Source organism: Bombina bombina, chromosome 10 (genome assembly GCF_027579735.1).
Source record: "Bombina bombina isolate aBomBom1 chromosome 10, aBomBom1.pri, whole genome shotgun sequence".
In the NCBI taxonomy this organism is placed as follows: Eukaryota; Metazoa; Chordata; class Amphibia; order Anura; family Bombinatoridae; genus Bombina; species Bombina bombina.
Genome location: NC_069508.1, coordinates 217,746,319 through 217,768,476, shown reverse-complemented (window position 1 = coordinate 217,768,476; position 22,158 = coordinate 217,746,319). Strand labels below are relative to the sequence as shown.

At 39.9% G+C, this 22,158-nt stretch overlaps 1 protein-coding gene across 1 annotated transcript in view; it reads right to left on the bottom strand.

Annotated features, from left to right (window-relative positions):
- The window catches only part of SGIP1 (SH3GL interacting endocytic adaptor 1), a 1,342,240-nt gene that overhangs the window by 351,059 nt on the left and 969,023 nt on the right, over positions 1-22,158 (bottom strand). The window lies entirely within an intron of this gene.

Below are 22,158 nucleotides of genomic sequence, written 5' to 3'. Positions count from 1 at the left end.
AGTGTTTGTGTGATGTGTGTGTAGTGTTTGTGTGATGTGTGTGTAGTGTTTGTGTGATGTGTGTGTAGTGATTGTGTGGTGTGTATGAAGGTAGCCTAAGGTATACATGCATGCATTCATTCAGAAAACTGTAGCAAGTAGTCAAGTTACAGCAGCTCTATATATGTAGTGTTTGTGTGATGTGTGCGTATGTAGCCTAAGGTATACATGCATGCATTCATTCAGAAAACTGTAGCAAGTAGTCAAGTTACAGCAGTTCTATATATGTAGTGTTTGTGTGATGTGTGTGTGCGTATGTAGCCTAAGGTATACATGCATGCATTCATTCAGAAAACTGTAGCAAGTAGTCAAGTTACAACAGCTCTATATATGTAGTGTTTGTGTGATGTGTGTGTAGTGTTTGTGATGTGTGTGTAGTGTTTGTGTGGTGTGTATGTATGTAGTCTAAGGTATACATGCATGCATTCATTCAGAAAACTGTAGCAAGTAGTCAAGTTACAGCAGCTCTATATATGTAGTGTTTGTGTGATGTGTGTGTAGTCTTTGTGGTGTGTGCGTATGTAGCCTAAGGTATACATGCATGCATTCATTCAGAAAACTGTAGCAAGTAGTCAAGTTACAGCAACATACAATTCAATATCTGGGACTACAATTCTCACAATCCTCTAAAACAACAAATAAGAATTTCTTCATAATTATGTTAGCTTTTTGAAACATGCTCAAAATATATCAATACAAGTAACACTTAATATCTCTGCAACCACTGCACATAATATGCAGTCATTTTATATTCTCAATCAATATTTAGTTCACAAAAGCACAATTTGCACTAGTGAGCATCTGTACTGTGATTACTACTAATATGTGTAGTTTGCTATTCAGTGATCAACAACAGATTTTAAAGACGTTGTCCCTCCCATAGGCACAGAACAAAAGAGAAAAAAATCACAAAACCAATGGAATTTCTATTTACTTAATGACTATTAAAAAAGTTTATTTCCAAAACGACTACATTTTAAGTAGAAGAGAAAAAGCTGAGAACATGAATACAAATTGTGTACAAGCGCCGTACATTTTATAATAAAGCACTTTACAATCTAATATTATGTAACTTGAAGGTCAAAGGAATGTTCCTTTATAGCCACTGTTAATACTCATTACTCATTGTGAAACCCAATAACAAAGAAACAATGATAACAAAATGTATAAACTGAATAATCTAGAATCTAAATAAAGAATAAAAACACAAAAAGCTATGGCTCAAACAGTCTGCATTATACTGTAATCATTAAAGTGCAGGCAGCAGTGAAGTGCACTTTTACATAACAAGAGAGGACTTGGTTATTTTACAATAAACGATGATTGTACAAAGACACAAATCCTGATACTATATTTTTGTGATGGATTGAGGGCAATGGTAGAGCGTTAAGGTGTTTTGTCTGGTGAACAAATTTGGAGTGTGGCATAATGTGTTAACCATGGAGCAATTGTGAGTACTTGGTTGTTTAAAGCAATTGGATCACAAAGTGGGAATCGCATATTTAATTAAACACCATAATAGCTGGTGCTCCCATAACCCATCGGAGTAGGAACTGGGAGGGTATAGGATACAAACTGGTATTACCGTTTTGGGCTGAATATACCTGCAGTTGCAATTGCATGCACACTCTAAGGAAACACCATTTATCAAAATAAGCGGCAGAGAGTGTGCCCACAGTTGTCAGCATTTGGGACAAGAAAACACATTAACTGTTTATTGAATTGGATGTATACTACTGAGTTCAAAAATTGTTTTCCTTTGATATTCTCTCTGGTTGATGTCCCTGACCCCCTGTGGGAGAACTGGAAAATCAGTGTGAAATATGTGTTCCACTTTTAATTGTGAAAGTAGTTCCGGCTTAGTAATTTAAGATAGGAACAATCCTTACGGCCCCAAATGGTAGAGTTGTTATAAAGGTTAATATGTGGTATTATAAAATCCACTGTTCTCTTGCAGTTTTTATAAAAGAAACTCGAAATGGAGTATAAGGCAATATCATCTTATTAACCCCATCTGAGCAAAGGCTGTTGGAATTTCGTTACCTGTTTATGTAGTTTAAATAGCAGTATTGTGCAATAGGTGCTCCACCTTTCAATTTGAAAGAAATTTTGGCCCAGTAATTTAAGATAGGAATAATTCTTACTGGACAAAACAGCAGCCATGTGGTATTATAAAACATACTATTCCTTTGTAGTCAGTATAAAAGGAACTAGAAAACGAGGGTAAGGGGAGCATTGTTTTGTTAGTCTCACCTGAACAAAAGGTTGTTGCTGTCTATTTATGTGGTTTAAATAACGGTATGAAAATATAATAGATCCCTAACCAGTTGAGCTCTAAGCAGCTATCCACATTAAAAAAACAGAATCTGGAAATTAATATATTCAAATAGATGTTACTTTTGGCTAAATACCCTGCCAATAACTGAGTTATACATATGCAAGAATTCTGTGTATCAGATACACCTATAAGATTAGATTTACTGTGGTAATAACTGGGAATAAAGTTAAACAGATAACGAGAGTATATATGCAGAACGTAACTGAACATTTGAAGGGTTTGTCACTTGTCTTTGTTTGAAAACTTAACCCTATACTAAGATACTGATTACAATACATTATTTTCGCTGAGTTATTGATAGGCAGGCCTTAGACAGATTTGTTTGAGGACTAGACTTTTCTCACTCACCATAGTCCATTTTTGCATTATTTTAATCAATATAAACACAGAATAGTAGATACAGATCTCTGAACTAGACGTTCTCCACTCACTACTACATGCAGACACACCCCTCTCCACTGATATTTAAACTACACCCTCTCACTACCACTACATTCATATTTAAACTACATCCCCCCTTCCCCCCTCTTTTTTCAACATGTTTGGCACCATCTTTTGTCTGGCACATAGAAAGATTTATAGTCTTCAGTCGAGGCAATTCACCAGCCATGCCTCCAAAGCACAGAGAATTTTTTTTAAAAAAACCCATAGAGGCTAGTATAGAACACACGCAAGTGCAGGTTGAGGTTAATATTGCCAGTCCAGGAATACGTTATATAGTTACACAGATATCGGGAGTTATATTTACACAACTTGACTCACTTAAATATGAGATCAAACAGGAAATCAATGGCTTGACCAATGAGCTAAGACAATTTTCATCTAGAATGAGTGAAGTAGAAGCCAGGGTTTTAGACTTGGAAGATTTAACCAATCTTAACAGAATAGCACAATTCAAAGTAATAGTATAGTAACGCTACAAGCAAAATTAGAAGACCTAGAAGATCGCTCTAGGTGAAACAATCTCAGAATTATAGGATTACCTGAAACCCCGGAATATCAAAATCGAATGCATTTTATTACAGAAATATTACCAAATCTATTACAGATACAAACATCTACAAAGCTCATTCAAATTGAAAGAATCCATTGAATAGGTCCAGTTCGGAAAAATCCTGATGGTTCATTTAGACCTAGACCAATTGTTGCAAAGTTTCTGAACTTCCAAGACAAAGTTAATTTTTTGAGATGCTATAGAAAGATCAATCCATTGATCATAGACCAAAACAAAATTTTGATATTGCAGGATTTCTCCGCTGATACGTCAGCTAAAGGGAGAGAAATGTCTTCCTATTGCTCAAACTAATGAAAGCTAATATTAATGTAAGAATGATATATCCCGCTAAACTGGTCTTGAACCGTAACGGAGACACTAAAACTCTCAACAATGTACAAGAAGTTAAAATTGTTTGTAAAGATAAAGGGATAGAATAGATTGCAATATAGAGGTGTACCATGGGAATTAGTAGTTATTTGATTTTAGACTTATATCTTTTTTGTATGTATATTGTAAAATGAACAATGTAAATAATGGAACAAGGGTAATGGATTATGTTTACTTTTGTTTGTCCAGGGATGGGAGGCTGGCGGGAATTTTTATATATGTATATGGTGATATACAGATTTTTTTATGCTGTTTTATTATTTAGATTGTATAGATTGTTTTTTAAAAAGCCCATCCTCTGGCACACCTTGACAAGATGTGTATGTCTGGTAAAGGGAAGTTCAGCTTACCTTCAAACACTGCTGAGATGAAATACTTGTGTTTTCCTTCAGGATAGTCTCTTCCTGTTTGTCGGGGTGTTCAGTCGCTCTCTCCGCTGCAGCCTGTCATGCTGCCACTGTAGGCTGTTCCGGTCTCTACCTTTCCCGGATGCTGTAGGTGAGACTCCCAGTAGTGCGCTCTTCCACCAACTGGGGGCTGACTTCCCCCGCAGCTGTGCACGTAACGGCTCTGTTGAGCTCTAGTGTCTCCTGTTCCGTGCATCTCCTATTACGGGGTCTGTTCTTTGGGAGATATCTCTAGATCAGGATTACCTCCTGTGCCCTCTTGCTCCAAGTGCTCAGATACACCAAACTGTGGCAGTGGCCTGCGATGGACGTCCTGTGCCGGCGAACACTGTTGGCCTAGTTCGCGTGTCCGGTCTGAGATACACCGCTCTCAGACAAGGGCCTCGGCACAGCGGTCGTTGTGGAACGCTCAGATGCTCTGATGGCGTGTATGCGGCCATGCCTCTGCAAGCTCCGCCCCAGAAGTCGCTCGGTTCATCCATATTGTATAGATTGTAGTTACAATGCAGAAGGATTCACTTAAAATACCGTCATGAAATGAAGGAGGGATAACCTCCACAATTAAAAAGAAGATAATAATTAAACAACTAGGCCAATTTAAACCTGACATAGTGATGTTACAGGAAACAAATCTGTAAGAGCCAGAAACTAATAAATTAAGGACCAAATGGGTTGGGGAGGTGATTCCCGCATCAGCTGGGGATAGAAAGAAAGGAGTGGCAATTTTACTAAATAAAAACTTAGTTTACAAAATTTTAGATAAAATCTTAGACCCAGAAGGCCAATTCCAGGTTATAAACCTAGAAATACATAAAACTCCATATATACTGTGTAATGTGTACGGGCCTAATGTAGTGGATAATAACTTCTGGGATATACTCTCGTTAAAATTAATGGAGTTTATAGGGAAGAATATAATAAGGGGAGACCTCAATTTAACTATGATGCCTAACATAGATAGAATGAATAATAAAAGGGCAAGTAAAAGAGATAAGAAAAAGAAAATGTATGCCTACCTGATAAATTTGTTTCTTTTTAGACACGATAAGTCCACGGATCATCTTAATTATTTATGGGATATTTACCTCCTAGTTAGCAGGAGGAGGCAAAGAGCACCACAGCAGAGCTGTTAAATAGCTCATCCCTTCCCTCCCTCTCCAGTCATTCGACCGAAGTTAGGAAAAGAAAGGAAAAGCCAAAGTGCAGAGGTGTCTGAAGTTTACAATAATTAACAACCTGTCTTAAAAGAACAGGGAGGGCCGTGGACTCATCGTGTCTAAAAAGAAACAAATTTATCAGGTAAGCATACATTTTCTTTTCTTTTTAAAGACACGATGAGTCCACGGATGATCTTCATATGGCATACAATACCCAAGCTAGAGGACACAGATGATAAGGGAGGGACAAGACAGGGAACCTAAACTGAAGGCACCACTGCTTGAAGAACCTTTCTCCCAAAAGCAGCCTCAGCCGAGGCAAAAGTATCAAATTTATAGAATTTTGAAAAAGTGTGAAGAGAGGACCAAGTTGCAGCCTTCCAAATCTGTTCCACAGAAGCTTAATTTTTATTTGTTTTGTTTTTTGAGGTTTTTTTTTTTTATATTTATTTTATTTATTTTGGGAGACAATACTATATATTAAAAGATTTTGCAAAGTTCAGCTCCATAGCCATAAATCTAGTAGCAAACAAAGTGTGACCACAAGGGTATGGGAGCTAATGTCATAATGGGAGGTCCATTTAAATGTGGGTACAAACATTTTTGAGTAGCCCCTGGTTTTCTAAAGTGGTTATACCCCGCACAAAGAGACCATATACATTAGTGTATTGACTACCTCGTGATTAACCTCCATGATATCTAGTAAGATAGATAAGTGAAAACATTGAATGCCTATTTTTGTGGTTTGCCCTGGGTATAAATGATATGGAATACCTTAGCTGTAAGCATTGGACAGAGAGGATTAAACATGCCTATAACCTATCCAAAAGTATTTGTTTTAAACTCAAGTATTACAGCTAAACATATAACAACTGGGCAATTAAATGAAAACACATTTATACATAATCTTAGATATTAAATCTACACTTTTCAAACACATAGGCAGCTGAACTACTTTGCAAGGAGAATTAAGGTTCTCATATAAGCTGTGTAAACAGTTTGAGTGAGCAAGGTAGCAGACCTAATAAACTGCAACTATATACAGAGGGGGTGAACCATGCACACATATAAAGATAGCCAGGGCTACGAATTCTGTCCCAACATAGGGTGTAATACTTGCCACAATGTCCATACAGTTACCGTCTCTCAAACTGCAGGCTTTAGTGCCAACATTAGGATTCTTAAAAGTTAGATGTGGACAAGGAAATCAAACTTAGCTGTGAATTTAAAAAAAAAAAAAAATTCCCAGAGAAAAATGGTAATAAAAAAGCAGTCCCAGCGTTCATCTGTAAGCAACTTAGGGGATAGTTAAAATACTGCTCTTGCATATTTTCCAATATCCCTGTTGCACGTGTGGGTTTTCAATCATCACCCTATGCCGGACCTCCATGATAGACTGATTCCATCCATGATGACTCCCATAAACAAGGTATGACAGTACCTCTGCACGATGCTCAGTGCTTCCACGCAGTCCAATGCAAGGCCTGCAGCTGACTCTCCGCAAAGTGAAATTAGACTACACCGTTCCCTCTCTGGTGCGCTAAAGGGATCAGCATGCCTCCTGGCAATACGAGGATCCATGGTTTGACCCGATACCACAGCGCTCCCCGAACTCAGTTCGTTGTAGATGCCGTTTTCAGTGTACACCTCTGACTGCTCCATCTCTTGGAGGTGCGGCTTAGATGATTGCGGGCAGTAAAGGGTCGCTGCAGGGGCTTCAAGCTGGAATTGTAGGTCTCCTCCGCTAGTTTCTTCTGCTGCTATGACCGGATCATGGGTAGTGAGTATGTTAGAGCTGAAACAATGATCCACTAGTCTGTGCAGCCTAAGGAAATGCTCCTCCAGAAGCACAAAGATTGCTTCCTGAATGTGTTGCATGGTAAATGTAGAGACCCACACAGTTAATAGGTAGAACCTGGTTGCAATTCAGCACTTGTGTAGTGCCGCGTAACGACAGGGTAGAAGTGTACCCCGTCGGGGGGGTATAGAGGAGGCCAAGGCCTCCAAGTAGCTCCGAGCACTGATGCTAGCAGCTATCTTGTCAAAATCAATCTCATTCGATGCGCTGTTTGTAGTAGATTTCAGTTCTGAGTAGCATTTGTATGGATGGTGCTATTGAAAGGTGCTATTAGAATAGTATTCCTGAAAAGCTGGAGCAGCATGCAGTTGTGCGACTGAACATGGCCGCTGCCCGGAAGTCCCCAAGAAGCTTAATTTTTGAATGCCCATGAGGAAGCAACAGCCCTAGTGGAATGAGCCGTAACTCTCTCAGGAGGCTGCTGTCCAGCAGTCTCATATGCAAAACGGATGATACTCTTCAGCCAAAAAGAAAGAGAGGTAGCCATAGCTTCCTGACCCTTACCTTTCCCAGAGAAAATTACAAACAAAAAAGAGGACTACCGAAAGTCCTTAGTTGCTTGAAAATAAAATTTTAAAGCACGGACCACGTCCAAATTGTGCAGAAGACATTCTTTCTGAGAAGAAGGATTAGGACACAAGGAAGGAACCACAATCTCCTGATTAATGTTCCTATCTGAAACAACCTTAGGAAGAAAACCTAGTTTAGTACGTAAAACTACCTCATCCGAAAGGAAAATAAGGTAAGGCGAGAGCTCAGACACTCTACGAGCCGAAGAAATAGCAACAAGAAATAAAACTTTCCAAGATAACAACTTAATATCTAAGGAATGCATAGGCTCAAACCGAGCCCCTTGAAGAACTTTGAGAACTAAATTCAGACTCCATGGAGGAGTAACTGGTTTGAACACAGGCCTGATCCTAACCAAGGCCTGACAAAATGATTGTACATCTGGGACATCTGCCAGACGTTTCTGTAACAAAATAGATAAGGCAGAGATTTGACCCTTTAGGGAACTTGTCGATAAACCCTTCTCCAAACCTTCTTGGAGAAAAGACAAAATTCTGGGAATCCTAACTCTACTCCATGAGTAGCCCTTGGATTCACACCAATAGAGATATTTACGCCATATCTTATGGTAAATCTTTCTAGTTACAGGCTTACGAGCCTGAATCATGGTCTCTATGACCGAATCAGAAAAACCCCGCTTGGATGAGATTAAGCGTTTAATCTCCAAGCAGTCAGCTTCAGAGAATCTAGATTTGGGTGAAGGAAGGGCCCTTGAATTAGAAGGTCCTTCCTCAACAGAAGTCTCCAAGGTGGCAGAGATGACATGTCCAAGCAGGTGCAATGAGGATCACCGATGCCCTCTCCTGCTTGATTCGAGCAATGACCCGAGGAAGAAGCACAAACGGGGGAAATAGGTATGCAAGGCTGAAGGACCAAGGAACCGCCAGAGCATCTATCAGTTCCGCCTGGGGATACCTGGACCTTGACCCGTATCTCGGGAGCTTGGCATTCTGACGAGATGCCATTAGATCTAACTCCAGCCGACCCCATTTGAGAATCAGGTTGGAGAACACTTCCGGATGGAGTTCCCACTCTCCCGGATGAAAAGTCTGCTCCAGTTGTCCACCCCTGGGATGTGGATCGCTGACAGATAGCAAGAATGGGCTTGCACCCACCGGATTATCTTGGCTACCTCGGTCATCGCTAAGGAACTCCTCGTTCCTCCCTGATGGTTGATGTAAGCCACTGACGTTATGTTGTCCGACTGGAATCTGATAAACTGGGCCGAAGCCAACTGAGGCCAGGCCAGAAGAGCATTGAAGATCGCTCTTAGTTCCAGGATGTTTATAGGAAGAACAGACTCCGCCTGAGTCCACACTCCCTGAGCCTTTAGGGAACCCCAGGCAGCTTCCCACCCTAGAAGGCTGGCATCTGTTGTCACAATCACCCAGGACGGGTTGCAAAAGCAGGTTCCCTGGGATAGATGATCCAGAGAAAACCACCATTGAAGTGAATCTGTAAGGATTCCAGTCCTGCTTTTACTTTTTGCCTCAACTCACCTTCCTCACCTGTACTTAAGGCATCACCCCGCCCCAAACAAGTGCTTAGTTGTTGAGTATTGTTTGCTAAAACCAGTGCTCTGTTTCTCATAAGCTATATTCTTATCAAGAGAAGATTTACTTCAACTTCTTAAACATTTGGATTACAAATACCAGCTGCAGTTTGGTCTCATAAAGGGACTAATAACAACTAGTCTCATTCATCCTGAAGTTGCAATTCCAAGAAGTATTAATTTATTTCAACTCCACATCTCTACAGGAATTGCTGCTTAATTTCCAACAGGAGGATTCTACCTACTATCGCTACGGTATTTGTATCAAATCTAATTTACCTTGGATGCCTAAAGTAACGGCTAATTTCAAATATCATGTTTTCTCTTGAACTTATCTAAATTGACTTTGTCTCTCAGATATTACTATGTTTTGCAACGTATGTTTCATGTTAATGATATAAACTTTCTTTGATTCATTCTCATTACCGGACAGTAACGGACTTTATGTGACGTCACACAGCTTCACTCATCTCAGCGTGCTATACAGCTCCTTACAACTCAGCGTGTCTCACAGCTCCTGTTACACTCACTGGTCTGTGTTCAAATATCCACGCTGCAAGCATTATTCAGTGTGCTGTGTCTCGCAGCAGGTCACGCCCCTGTCAGCACTTGCAGTCTGTGTGTCTCATATCTCTCACGCTTCAGTGCTTATTACAATGAACACTATCTCTCTCATTTGGGCTTGAACAATATCAATGTCAAAAGTTGTTATTAATACTAATACTTATTTTCAGTCTCTTAATACTTATATGGTATAACAATAATATATAACCATATAAAGACTCACTGCATTTCCTTATAAAAATCACTCTGAATAAAACAGTCTATGCTGATATAATAGCCTGTACTTCAGTTGTGAAACAAATATAATTTAATTAGACTCTGCAGTTGTGATTCAAATAACCAAGGAACCTGATATAACAACTAAGCCCCAAATAATGGATCCAGCAGAGCTTCCTCAAATTGTTTATAATTTAACACAAAGAGTTGACCAACTTAGTCAAGCCTTTAGAGAGTTACAATTAGAAAATGAAACTTTAAGAAAAGTAATAAAAGACACTGGCCTAGATTTAGAGTTCGGCGGTAGCCGTCAAAACCAGCGTTAGAGGCTCCTAACGCTGGTTTTGGCCGCCCGCTGGTATTTGGAGTCAGTGATTAAAGGGTCTAACGCTCACTTTTCAGCCGCGACTTTTCCATACCGCAGATCCCCCTACGCCATTTGCGTAGCCTATATTTTCAATGGGATCTTTCTAACGCTGGTATTTAGAGTCGTTTCTGAAGTGAGCGTTAGAGCTCTAACGACAAGATTCCAGCCGCCTGAAAATAGCAGGAGTTAAGAGCTTTCTGGCTAACGCCGGTTTATAAAGCTCTTAACTACTGTACCCTAAAGTACACTAACACCCATAAACTACCTATGTACCCCTAAACCGAGGTCCCCCCACACCGCCGCCACTCTATTAAAATTTTTAACCCCTAATCTGCCGACCGCCACCTACGTTATACTTATGTACCCCTAATCTGCTGCCCCTAACCCCGCCGACCCCTGTATTACATTTATTAACCCCTAACTTGCCCCCCACAACGTCGCCGCCAGCTACTTAAAATAATTAACCCCTAATCTTCCGACCGCAAATCGCCGCCACCTACGTTATCCCTATGTACCCCTAATCTGCTGCCCCTAACACCGCCGACCCCTATATTATATTTATTAACCCCTAACCTGCCCCCCACAACGTCGCCGACACCTGCCTACACTTATTAACCCCTAATCTGCCGAGCGGACCTGAGCGCTACTATAATAAAGTTATTAACCCCTAATCCGCCTCACTAACCCTATCATAAATAGTATTAACCCCTAATCTGCCCTCCCTAACATCGCCGACACCTAACTTCAATTATTAACCCCTAATCTTCCGATCGGAGCTCACCGCTATTCTAATAAATGGATTAACCCCTAAAGCTAAGTCTAACCCTAACACTAACACCCCCCTAAGTTAAATATAATATTTATCTAACAAAATTAATTAACTCTTATTAAATAACTTATTCCTATTTAAAGCTAAATACTTACCTGTAAAATAAATCCTAATATAGCTACAATATAAATTATAATTATATTATAGCTATTTTAGGATTAATATTTATTTTACAGGCAACTTTGTAATTATTTTAACCAGGTACAATAGCTATTAAATAGTTAAGAACTATTTAATAGTTACCTAGTTAAAATAATAACAAATTTACCTGTAAAATAAATCCTAACCTAAGTTATAATTAAACCTAACACTACCCTATCAATAAAATAATTAAATAAACTACCTACAATTACCTACAATTAACCTAACACTACACTATCAATAAATTAATTAAACACAATTCCTACAAATAAATACAATTAAATAAACTAGCTAAAGTACAAAAAATAAAAAAGAACTAAGTTACAGAAAATAAAAAAATATTTACAAACATAAGAAAAATATTACAACAATTTTAAACTAATTACACCTACTCTAAGCCCCCTAATAAAATAACAAAGCCCCCCAAAATAAAAATTTCCCTACCCTATTCTAAATTAAAAAAGTTACAAGCTCTTTTACCTTACCAGCCCTGAACAGGGCCCTTTGCGGGGCATGCCCCAAGAATTTCAGCTCTTTTGCCTGTAAAAAAAAACATACAATACCCCCCCCCCAACATTACAACCCACCACCCACATACCCCTAATCTAACCCAAACCCCCCTTAAATAAACCTAACACTAAGCCCCTGAAGATCTTCCTACCTTGTCTTCACCATCCAGGTATCACCGATCTGTCCTGGCTCCAAGATCTTCATCCAACCCAAGCGGGGGTTGGCGATCCATAATCCGGTCCAGAAGAGGCTCCAAAGTCTTCCTCCTATCCGGCAAGAAGAGGACATCCGGACCGGCAAACATCTTCTCCAAGCGGCATCTTCGATCTTCTTCCATCCGGAGCGAAGCGGCAGGATCCTGAAGACCTCCAGCGCGGAACATCCATCCGGACCGACGACTGAACGACGAATGACTGTTCCTTTAAGGGACGTCATCCAAGATGGCGTCCCTCGAATTCCGATTGGCTGATAGGATTCTATCAGCCAATCGGAATTAAGGTAGGAATTTTCTGATTGGCTGATGGAATCAACCAATCAGAATCTAGTTCAATCCGATTGGCCGATCCAATCAGCCAATCAGATTGAGCTCGCATTCTATTGGCTGATCGGAACAGCCAATAGAATGCGAGCTCAATCTGATTAGGAGCTGAACGCTGCTTTTTTGCAGGTGTTAGGGTTTTTTTCAGCTCAAACAGCCCCATTGTTTCCTATGGGGGAATCGTGCACGAGCACGTTTTTGAGGCCGGCCGCGTCCGTAAGCAACTCTGGTATCGAGAGTTGCTTTTGCGGTAAAAATGCTCTACGCTCCTTTTTTGGAGCCTAACGCAGCATTTGTTTGAACTCTCGATACCAGAGTTAAATTTATGGTGCGGCCAGAAAAAAGCCCGCGGAGCGTTAACAGCCCTTTTACCGCCGAACTCCAAATCTAGGCCACTGTCTCTACTAAACAGAGCCTTCCTGACAATCTGTCAGAACCATTTATTGCACCTCCAGATTTTTTCAATGGAGATAGGAATTTATACCGTCAATTTAAAAATGCTTGCCTGCTTAATTTCACCCTTAAACCTAGAACATACCCAAATGATAGGGTTAAAGTCCTTACAATGATAAGTTATTTAAGAGGTGAACCTCGCATTTGGGCAGACACTCTCTTTGAGACAAATAATGCTGTTCTCTCATCTTTTTCATCTTTTCTGGATATCATGGATGAATTATACTATGATTCTAACCTACAGTATACTGCTGAGAAAAAGATGAGGAACCTAAAACAAGGTATCAAACCTGTTGAATGTTACATAACAGAATTCAAGCAATATTCTATAGACTCTCAATGGAACGCCATTGCTTTAAAAAACCAGTTCAGGCTTGGACTCTCTGACGCAGTAAAAGATGAATTAGCCCGAACTGAGTTGCCTGAAACATTGGAAGGCCTTATGAAGCTCAGCAGGCAAATTGATAGGAGATTACGTGAAAGAAGATTTGAACGTCAATACCTTGAAATTGTTTACAAGAAGGATAAGGGTCTAAACCATCCCACTTCTAACAGTTCTCATACTGGTTCAACTGGTGCTGAAGCAATGGATATATGTTTTATTAGAGGACCTCTAACTCCTGAAGAACGCATCAGAAGGAAGACTAGAGGCCTCTGCATGTATTGCGCATCCTCATCTCATACTTTAAAGAATTGCCCCTCTTTGCCACAGAACAAGAAGAGTAAGTACCATACCAATCTTTCTCTCCAGTTAAAGCATAACAACCCTCTTCATTGTTCTTTACTGCTTTCTCTACAGTGGGCAAATAAGCAAGTGACCATTCCAGCCATCTTGGATACAGGAGCACAAGGAAACTACATTGACAGTTCTCTGGTTTCAAAAAATAAAATACCATTGATAAAAAAGTTGTCTCCTATTTTCCTTCGTGTGGTTGATGGCTCTGAGATATCATCAGGGCCGATTACACATCACACCATCCCGCTCTCTGTCACCACATTAAAAACACATCATGAACATCTCACTTTTGATGTAATCACTTCTCCATTATTCCCAATAGTACTTGGGCTAGCTTGGTTACAGCTACACGAACCTGTTATTAATTGGAAATCCTTAAATGTTCAATTAAATTCTGAATTCTGTCAACAGACTTGCCATAGACCTTTTTTTCACAGTTTATCCTCCACATCAGAAACTCTGATACCAGAAATGTACAAGCAGTTCTCTGAAGTCTTCAGTAAGAAGGAAGCAGACACCCTTCCCCCACACAGAATCTATGACTGCCCTATTGAACTGAAACCTGGAACTACACCACCTATTGGACATTTATACCCACTTTGTCAACCAGAACTGGATCATCTAAAGAATTACTTAGATGAAAATCTAAAGAAAGGGTTTATCCGTCCTTCGGTTTCTCCTGCTGGTGCAGGAATGTTTTTTGTGCGGAACAAAGACCAATCTCTTCGGCCTATCATTGACTTCAGACAATTGAACAAAATAACCATAAAAAAACGATACCCTCTCCCCCTCATTCCTGAGCTCATAGAAAGACTCCGGCATGCTCAGATTTTTACTAAATTAGATTTGAGAGGGGCGTACAATTTAGTGCGTATCCGAGAGGGGGATGAGTGGCTTACCTCTTTTAGAACTAGGTATGGGTTGTTTGAATATCTAGTTATGCCCTTTGGCTTAACTAACGCACCAGTAGTAAAGGAATATGTACAGCGCCAATACAGGCTAAGGGATAAATATAAACACTAAAAGATGAGATGTATACCTGCTAAGGCTAAAAAAGGATTTATTGTATTGGTAAAAATAGATGTATACCTGCTTAGGCTAAAAAAGGATTTATTACAAATAAAATAGTATAGTTAACAATAAATGGATAAAATTAATGAATAAAAACAATGGTAAGGTAGAGTATCTCTGAAAAATGTGCAAATGACAATTGGATCCAAGGGTGTGAGAAAACTAAAATGATGATATTGTGAAATCCACGTGTGAGTGTGGATACACAAATAAGCAAAAGTGTTTATGCAACATAAATGTGCAACATAATCTGGGCATAAATGTGCAAATGTTTTAACAGCATAAGTGAGCGGCCAAGTGTGAGAATAAAATTGTGAACACTGTGTGAAAAATAAAAAAGAATCGAGTCACAACTAATAATCAAAAATACCCAAAAAATTCACAAAAATTAGTAGTCCTGATCACACTGCAGTGCAAAAAATGAGTCACAGGGGAGTTGATACCACTGGGTGACAAATGTGGAAAAAAGGTGATGTGACACAAGGCAAAAAAGAAAAATATATGTGAAAAAATGATCAAAAAATCCAGTGAAAAACAAAAAACAAAAATGATGTTCAACAAATGTTAATAAAGATCAAAAAAGAACAAAAGGGGTGTTGTAATCCAAATAACAGTAAATTAGAAATGGAATCATATGAAGGAACCTTGAATCCTGAGGGGGAGAGTTCCCAGGCGAATCCTAACAACGGTCAGCTCTTTGTCCAATGTCCTAGAAATGTCCCTTGAATCCTGAGGGGGAGAGTTCCCAGGCGAATCCTAACAACGGTCAGCTCTTTGTCCAATGTCCTAGAAATGTCCCTAACACATATGAGTTCATGCTGATAACAGGCTCCAATGTCTGTGCTCAGGAAGAAGGTTCCCTTATTCACTCCAGTTACATCAATACCTGATATCTCTCAGTGCTCTGGCCGTGTCCAGCAACAACTGCACAGGAAGTAAATGGGAGGGGAACACAACAGAACACTGGAGCTCCACTGGGAACTCTCCCCCTCAGGATTCAAGGGACATTTCTAGGACATTGGACAAAGAGCTGACCGTTGTTAGGATTCGCCTGGGAACTCTCCCCCTCAGGATTCAAGGTTCCTTCATATGATTCCATTTCTAATTTACTGTTATTTGGATTACAACACCCCTTTTGTTCTTTTTTGATCTTTATTAACATTTGTTGAACATCATTTTTGTTTTTTGTTTTTCACTGGATTTTTTGATCATTTTTTCACATATATTTTTCTTTTTTTGCCTTGTGTCACATCACCTTTTTTCCACATTTGTCACCCAGTGGTATCAACTCCCCTGTGACTCATTTTTTGCACTGCAGTGTGATCAGGACTACTAATTTTTGTGAATTTTTTGGGTATTTTTGATTATTAGTTGTGACTCGATTCTTTTTTATTTTTCACACAGTGTTCACAATTTTATTCTCACACTTGGCCGCTCACTTATGCTGTTAAAACATTTGCACATTTATGCCCAGATTATGTTGCACATTTATGTTGCATAAACACTTTTGCTTATTTGTGTATCCACACTCACACGTGGATTTCACAATATCATCATTTTAGTTTTCTCACACCCTTGGATCCAATTGTCATTTGCACATTTTTCAGAGATACTCTACCTTACCATTGTTTTTATTCATTAATTTTATCCATTTATTGTTAACTATACTATTTTATTTGTAATAAATCCTTTTTTAGCCTAAGCAGGTATACATCTATTGTTACCAATACAATAAATCCTTTTTTAGCCTTAGCAGGTATACATCTCATCTTTTAGTGTTTATATTTATCCCTTAGCCTGTATTGGCGCTGTACATATTCCTTTACTACTAGTTCTTTCCCTTGGGGGTTGGTTAGACCCTTTTATTTGTATTCAGCTTAAGGGATTGTCTTGGCGCTTGGCTACCACACCTTAGTCTTAACTAACGCACCCGCAACTTTCCAGTTCTTTATTAATGACATTTTCCATGATCTCCTTGACACATGTGTTGTTGTCTACCTAGATGACATTCTGATCTATTCCACAAATCTAGAAGAACATATCAAACATGTTAGTTGGGTTTTAGCAAGACTCCAAGTCCATCGGCTCTACGCCAAATTGGAAAAATGTATTTATCACACCAACAAAATAGAGTTCCTAGGTTACTCCATCAGCCCAAACGGGATTCAAATGCAAGATAACAAAGTGGAAGCAGTAAAATCCTGGCCCACACCTTCAACACGGAAAGAACTACAAAAGTTTCTTGGTTTCAGTAACTATTACAGAAAGTTCATTCGCAATTTCTCAAAAATTGCGAAACCTTTGACTAAATTAACTAGTGCTAATTGCTCTTTCCAGTGGACCAAAGAACAGGATGATGCGTTCAGCTTCCTAAAGAATTCCTTTTCATCTGCTCCCATTCTGAAATATCCTGATCCAAACCTTCAATATACCCTAGAGGTGGATTCTTCAGATTATGCTCTTGGCGCTGTCCTCTCCCAAAGACAGTCTCCTAAAGAACCACTACACCCAGTTGGGTTCTATTCAAAGATTATGACTTCAGCAGAGATCAACTATTCCATTGGGGACAAGGAACTTCTAGCCATTAAAAGAGCTTTTGAATTCTGGAGACATCTTCTTGAAGGTACCTCCCTACCTATAGTGATTTACACTGATCACCGGAACTTGGAATATCTACAAAATAACAAAACTTTATCTGGACGTCAAGTGAGATGGAGTCTCTACTTTAGTCGTTTCAATTTTCAAATCATGTACAGGCCGGGATCAAAAAATGGGAAGGCAGATGCACTCTCTCGACGAGATTCAAGACCTGTACAAGAAGACTCTCCCACTAGCATTCTTCCCCCTACTCGTTTCCTTGCTATCCTATCTCAACAGGATAAGGAATACCAATCTGATCTATCTTCAGAAGACCAAACCCTACTAGATAGCCTAAGCCTCCAGAATGTTTTTTACTTCCATGGTTCTAAACTATATATTCCAGAACGTTTCAGACAGAAAATAATCAAAGATCATCATGACCCTCCATTAATTGGTCATCCAGGTATCAAACGTACACATGAACTCATCTCCAGAAGTTACTGGTGGCCATCGATGAAAACCAATATAAAGGAATATATACAACATTGTACAACCTGTACAGTATCAAAACCAGAAAGGAGACCTCCCTATGGCTATTTGATTCCTCTGGAAGTACCAGAATCTCCTTGGTCTCATTTGGGAATGGATTTTATAGTTGATTTACCACCTAGTTCTGGACAAACTACCATTCTAGTTGTTACAGATCATTTTACTAAAATGGCACATTTTATTCCTTATCACAAGTTACCCACTTCCATTGAAACAGCATACTTATTTCTAAACCACATTGTACGATACCACGGGTTACCCTCAATTTTAACTACTGATAGAGGAACCCAATTCACCTCACGTTTCTGGAAAGCACTCACTAAAGCACTCCAAATCGATCAAAGGTTAAGCACAGCCTTCCACCCTCAGACTAACGGCCAAACTGAGAGACTCAATCAGTGGCTTGAGCAATATCTACGTTGCTATTGCTCATATCATCAAAATAAATGGACTTCTTTTCTCTCTATGGCTGAATTTGCCTATAATAATACCATTAACAGCACTACAAATTACTCTCCCTTTTTCGCCAATTATGGTTTTAATCCAAGATTCACTATCCAAACTACCTCTACACATGACTCACCATCTGTTGATGTGTTAACACAAAACATAGCAGAAAATTTCTTACACTTACGTGATAACATCAAACAAGCTCAGGCTTCTCAGAAGAAATTTTATGATTTACGTCGTAGAGCTTCTCCGAAATATTCTATAGGGGACTATGTTTGGTTATCTTCCAAAAACATTAAAATGCACTTACCAAGTAAAAAGTTGGCTGGGTTGTTCCTTGGCCCATTCAAAATTCTACACATCATCAATGAAAATGCCGTCCGGCTTGACCTACCTGATTCTTTACCCATCCACCCTCCTTTCCATGTATCATTATTGAAACCCTACTTAGGAGATAAGCCTGATGTACCTCTTCTACCCCCTTCTCCTATTCAATTGGGCACTGATGTCTATGAAGTTTATGATCTTTTGGACTCAAGACATTATAATGGAGAATTACAGTATCTGGTCCGATGGAAAGGGTTCGCCCCAGAGGATGACACTTGGGAACCTCATGCACACATTAATGCTCCGAAGCTTATTGCTCGCTTCCATAGACGCTATCCAAGTAGACCTAAATTTCAACCCGTGGTCGGCTTGCTTGAGGGGGGGGATCTGTAAGGATTCCAGTCCTGCTTTTACTTTTTGCCTCAACTCACCTTCCTCACCTGTACTTAAGGCATCACCCCGCCCCAAACAAGTGCTTAGTTGTTGAGTATTGTTTGCTAAAACCAGTGCTCTGTTTCTCATAAGCTATATTCTTATCAAGAGAAGATTTACTTCAACTTCTTAAACATTTGGATTACAAATACCAGCTGCAGTTTGGTCTCATAAAGGGACTAATAACAACTAGTCTCATTCATCCTGAAGTTGCAATTCCAAGAAGTATTAATTTATTTCAACTCCACATCTCTACAGGAATTGCTGCTTAATTTCCAACAGGAGGATTCTACCTACTATCGCTACGGTATTTGTATCAAATCTAATTTACCTTGGATGCCTAAAGTAACGGCTAATTTCAAATATCATGTTTTCTCTTGAACTTATCTAAATTGACTTTGTCTCTCAGATATTACTATGTTTTGCAACGTATGTTTCATGTTAATGATATAAACTTTCTTTGATTCATTCTCATTACCGGACAGTAACAGACTTTATGTGACGTCACACAGCTTCACTCATCTCAGCGTGCTATACAGCTCCTTACAACTCAGCGTGTCTCACAGCTCCTGTTACACTCACTGGTCTGTGTTCAAATATCCACGCTGCAAGCATTATTCAGTGTGCTGTGTCTCGCAGCAGGTCACGCCCCTGTCAGCACCTGCAGTCTGTGTGTCTCATATCTCTCACGCTTCAGTGCTTATTACAATGAACACTATCTCTCTCATTTGGGCTTGAACAATATCAATGTCAAAAGTTGTTATTAATACTAATACTTATTTTCAGTCTCTTAATACTTATATGGTATAACAATAATATATAACCATATAAAGACTCACTGCATTTCCTTATAAAAATCACTCTGAATAAAACAGTCTATGCTGATATAATAGCCTGTACTTCAGTTGTGAAACAAATATAATTTAATTAGACTCTGCAGTTGTGATTCAAATAACCAAGGAACCTGATAGAATCCCTCGTCTCCTGTTGCAGGGTTATTCGAGGAGACAAGTCTGCATAATCTCCATTCCACTGCCTGAGCATGTTTAACTGCAGAAGCCTGAGGTGGAACCGAGCAAATGGGATGATGTCCATTGCCGCCACCATCAGTCCAATTACTTCCATGCATTGAGCCACTGAAGGCTGAGGAGTGGAATGAAGGGCTCGACGGGTATCCAGAATCTTTGATTTCCTGACTTCTGTCAGAAAAATCCTCATAGATATAGAATCGATTAGAGTTCCCAAGAAAGTCACCCTTGTCTTCGGGATTAAGGAACTCTTTTCCAGATTTACCTTCCACCCATGAGTTCTCAGGAAGAATAGTACAACGTCGGTATGAGCTCTTGCTTGTTGACAAGATGGCGCCTGGATTAGAATATCATCTAGATAAGGTGCCACCGCAATGCCCCGCGGTCTTTGTGAAAATTGTGAAAATTCTGGGTGCAGTGGCCAGACTGAAAAAAAGAGCCACGAACTGAAAGGGTTTGTCCAGAAAAGCAAACCTCAGGAACCTGTGATGATCTCTGTGGATAGGAACATATAGATATGCATCTTTCAAATCCACTGTCGTCATAAATTGACCCTCCTGGATCAATGGAAAAATGGTACGAATAGTTTCCATCTTGAATGACGGAACTCTGAGAAACTTGTTTAGACTCTTGAGGTCTAAGATAGGTCTGAATGTTCCCTCCTTTTTGGGAACCACAAACAGATTTGAATAAAAACCCTGCCCCTGTTCCTGTACTGGAACGGGAACAATCACTCGCAGGGAGGAGAGGTCTCCTACACAATGTAAGAACGCCTCTTTTTTAATCTGGTCTGCAAATAATCTTGAAAGAAGAAATCATCCTCTGGGAGGAAAATTTTTGAACTCCAGTTTGTATCCCTGAGACACTATTTCTACTGCCCAGGGATCCTGAACATCGCAAACCCAAGCCTGAACAAATAAGGAAAGTCTGCCCCCTACCAGATCCGGTCCCGGATCGGGGGCATGCCCTTCATGCTGTTTTGGATTCAACAGCAGGCTTCTTGGATTGTTTACCCTTGTTCCAAGACTGGTTGGGTCTCCAAGTAGGCTTAGATTGTTCTGGTTTAGAGGAGGAAGAGAAAGAATTTCCCTTGAAATTTCGAAAGGAACGAAAATTACTCTGTCGTCCTTTCTCTTTGTTTCTCTTATCCTGAGGAAGGAGATGACCCTTACCTCCCGTGATATCAGAGATAATTTCTGTCAGGCCAGGTCCAAACAAGGTCTTCTCCTTGTAAGGAATCGCTAGAAGCTTAGACTTCGATGACACGTCCGCAGACCAAGGTTTTAACCATAAGGCTCTGCGGGCTAGGATAGAAAACCCCGAACTCTTAGCCGCTAATTTAGTAATTTGCAGAGAAGCGTCCGTAATAAAGGCATTAGCTAACTTCAGAGCTTTAATCCTATCTTGGATCTCCGCTAAAGAGGTCTCAGTTCTGAAAGACTCAGACAGAGCATCAAACCAATAAGCTGCTGCACTAGTGACAGTAGCAATGCACGCAGCCGGCTGCAATAGTAGACCCTGGTGAACATAAATCTTTTTAAGTAGACCCTCCAACTTGTTGTCCATGGGATCTTTAAAAGCACAACTATCCTCAATGAGAATAGTAGTTCGCTTGGCTAAGGTGGAAATAGCCCCTTCCACCTTAGGAACCGTTTGCCAAGCTTCCCTGATAGCGTCAGCTATAGGAAACATCTTCTTGAAAATAGGAGATGGAGAGAAGGGAAAACCTGGTCTCTCCCATTCCTTGGAAACAATCTCTGAAGTCCGCTTTGGCACTGGAAAAACATCTGAGTAAGAGGGAACTTCAAAATATCTGTCCAATTGACTCGACTTCGCAGGAGCGACCACTACTGTAGAATCACAGTCGTCTAAAGTAACCAAAACCTCCCTGAGTAACAGGCGGAGGTGTTCTAGTTTAAACCTGAAAGATACAACCTCTGAATCAGTCAAAGGCAATGAACCTTCAGAGTCTGAAATTTTGCCTTCTGATAGAATCTCAATACCCTCCATCTCAGTTCCCTGGGAGGGTACATCCGAGACTGCCACCATTGCCTCAGAAACT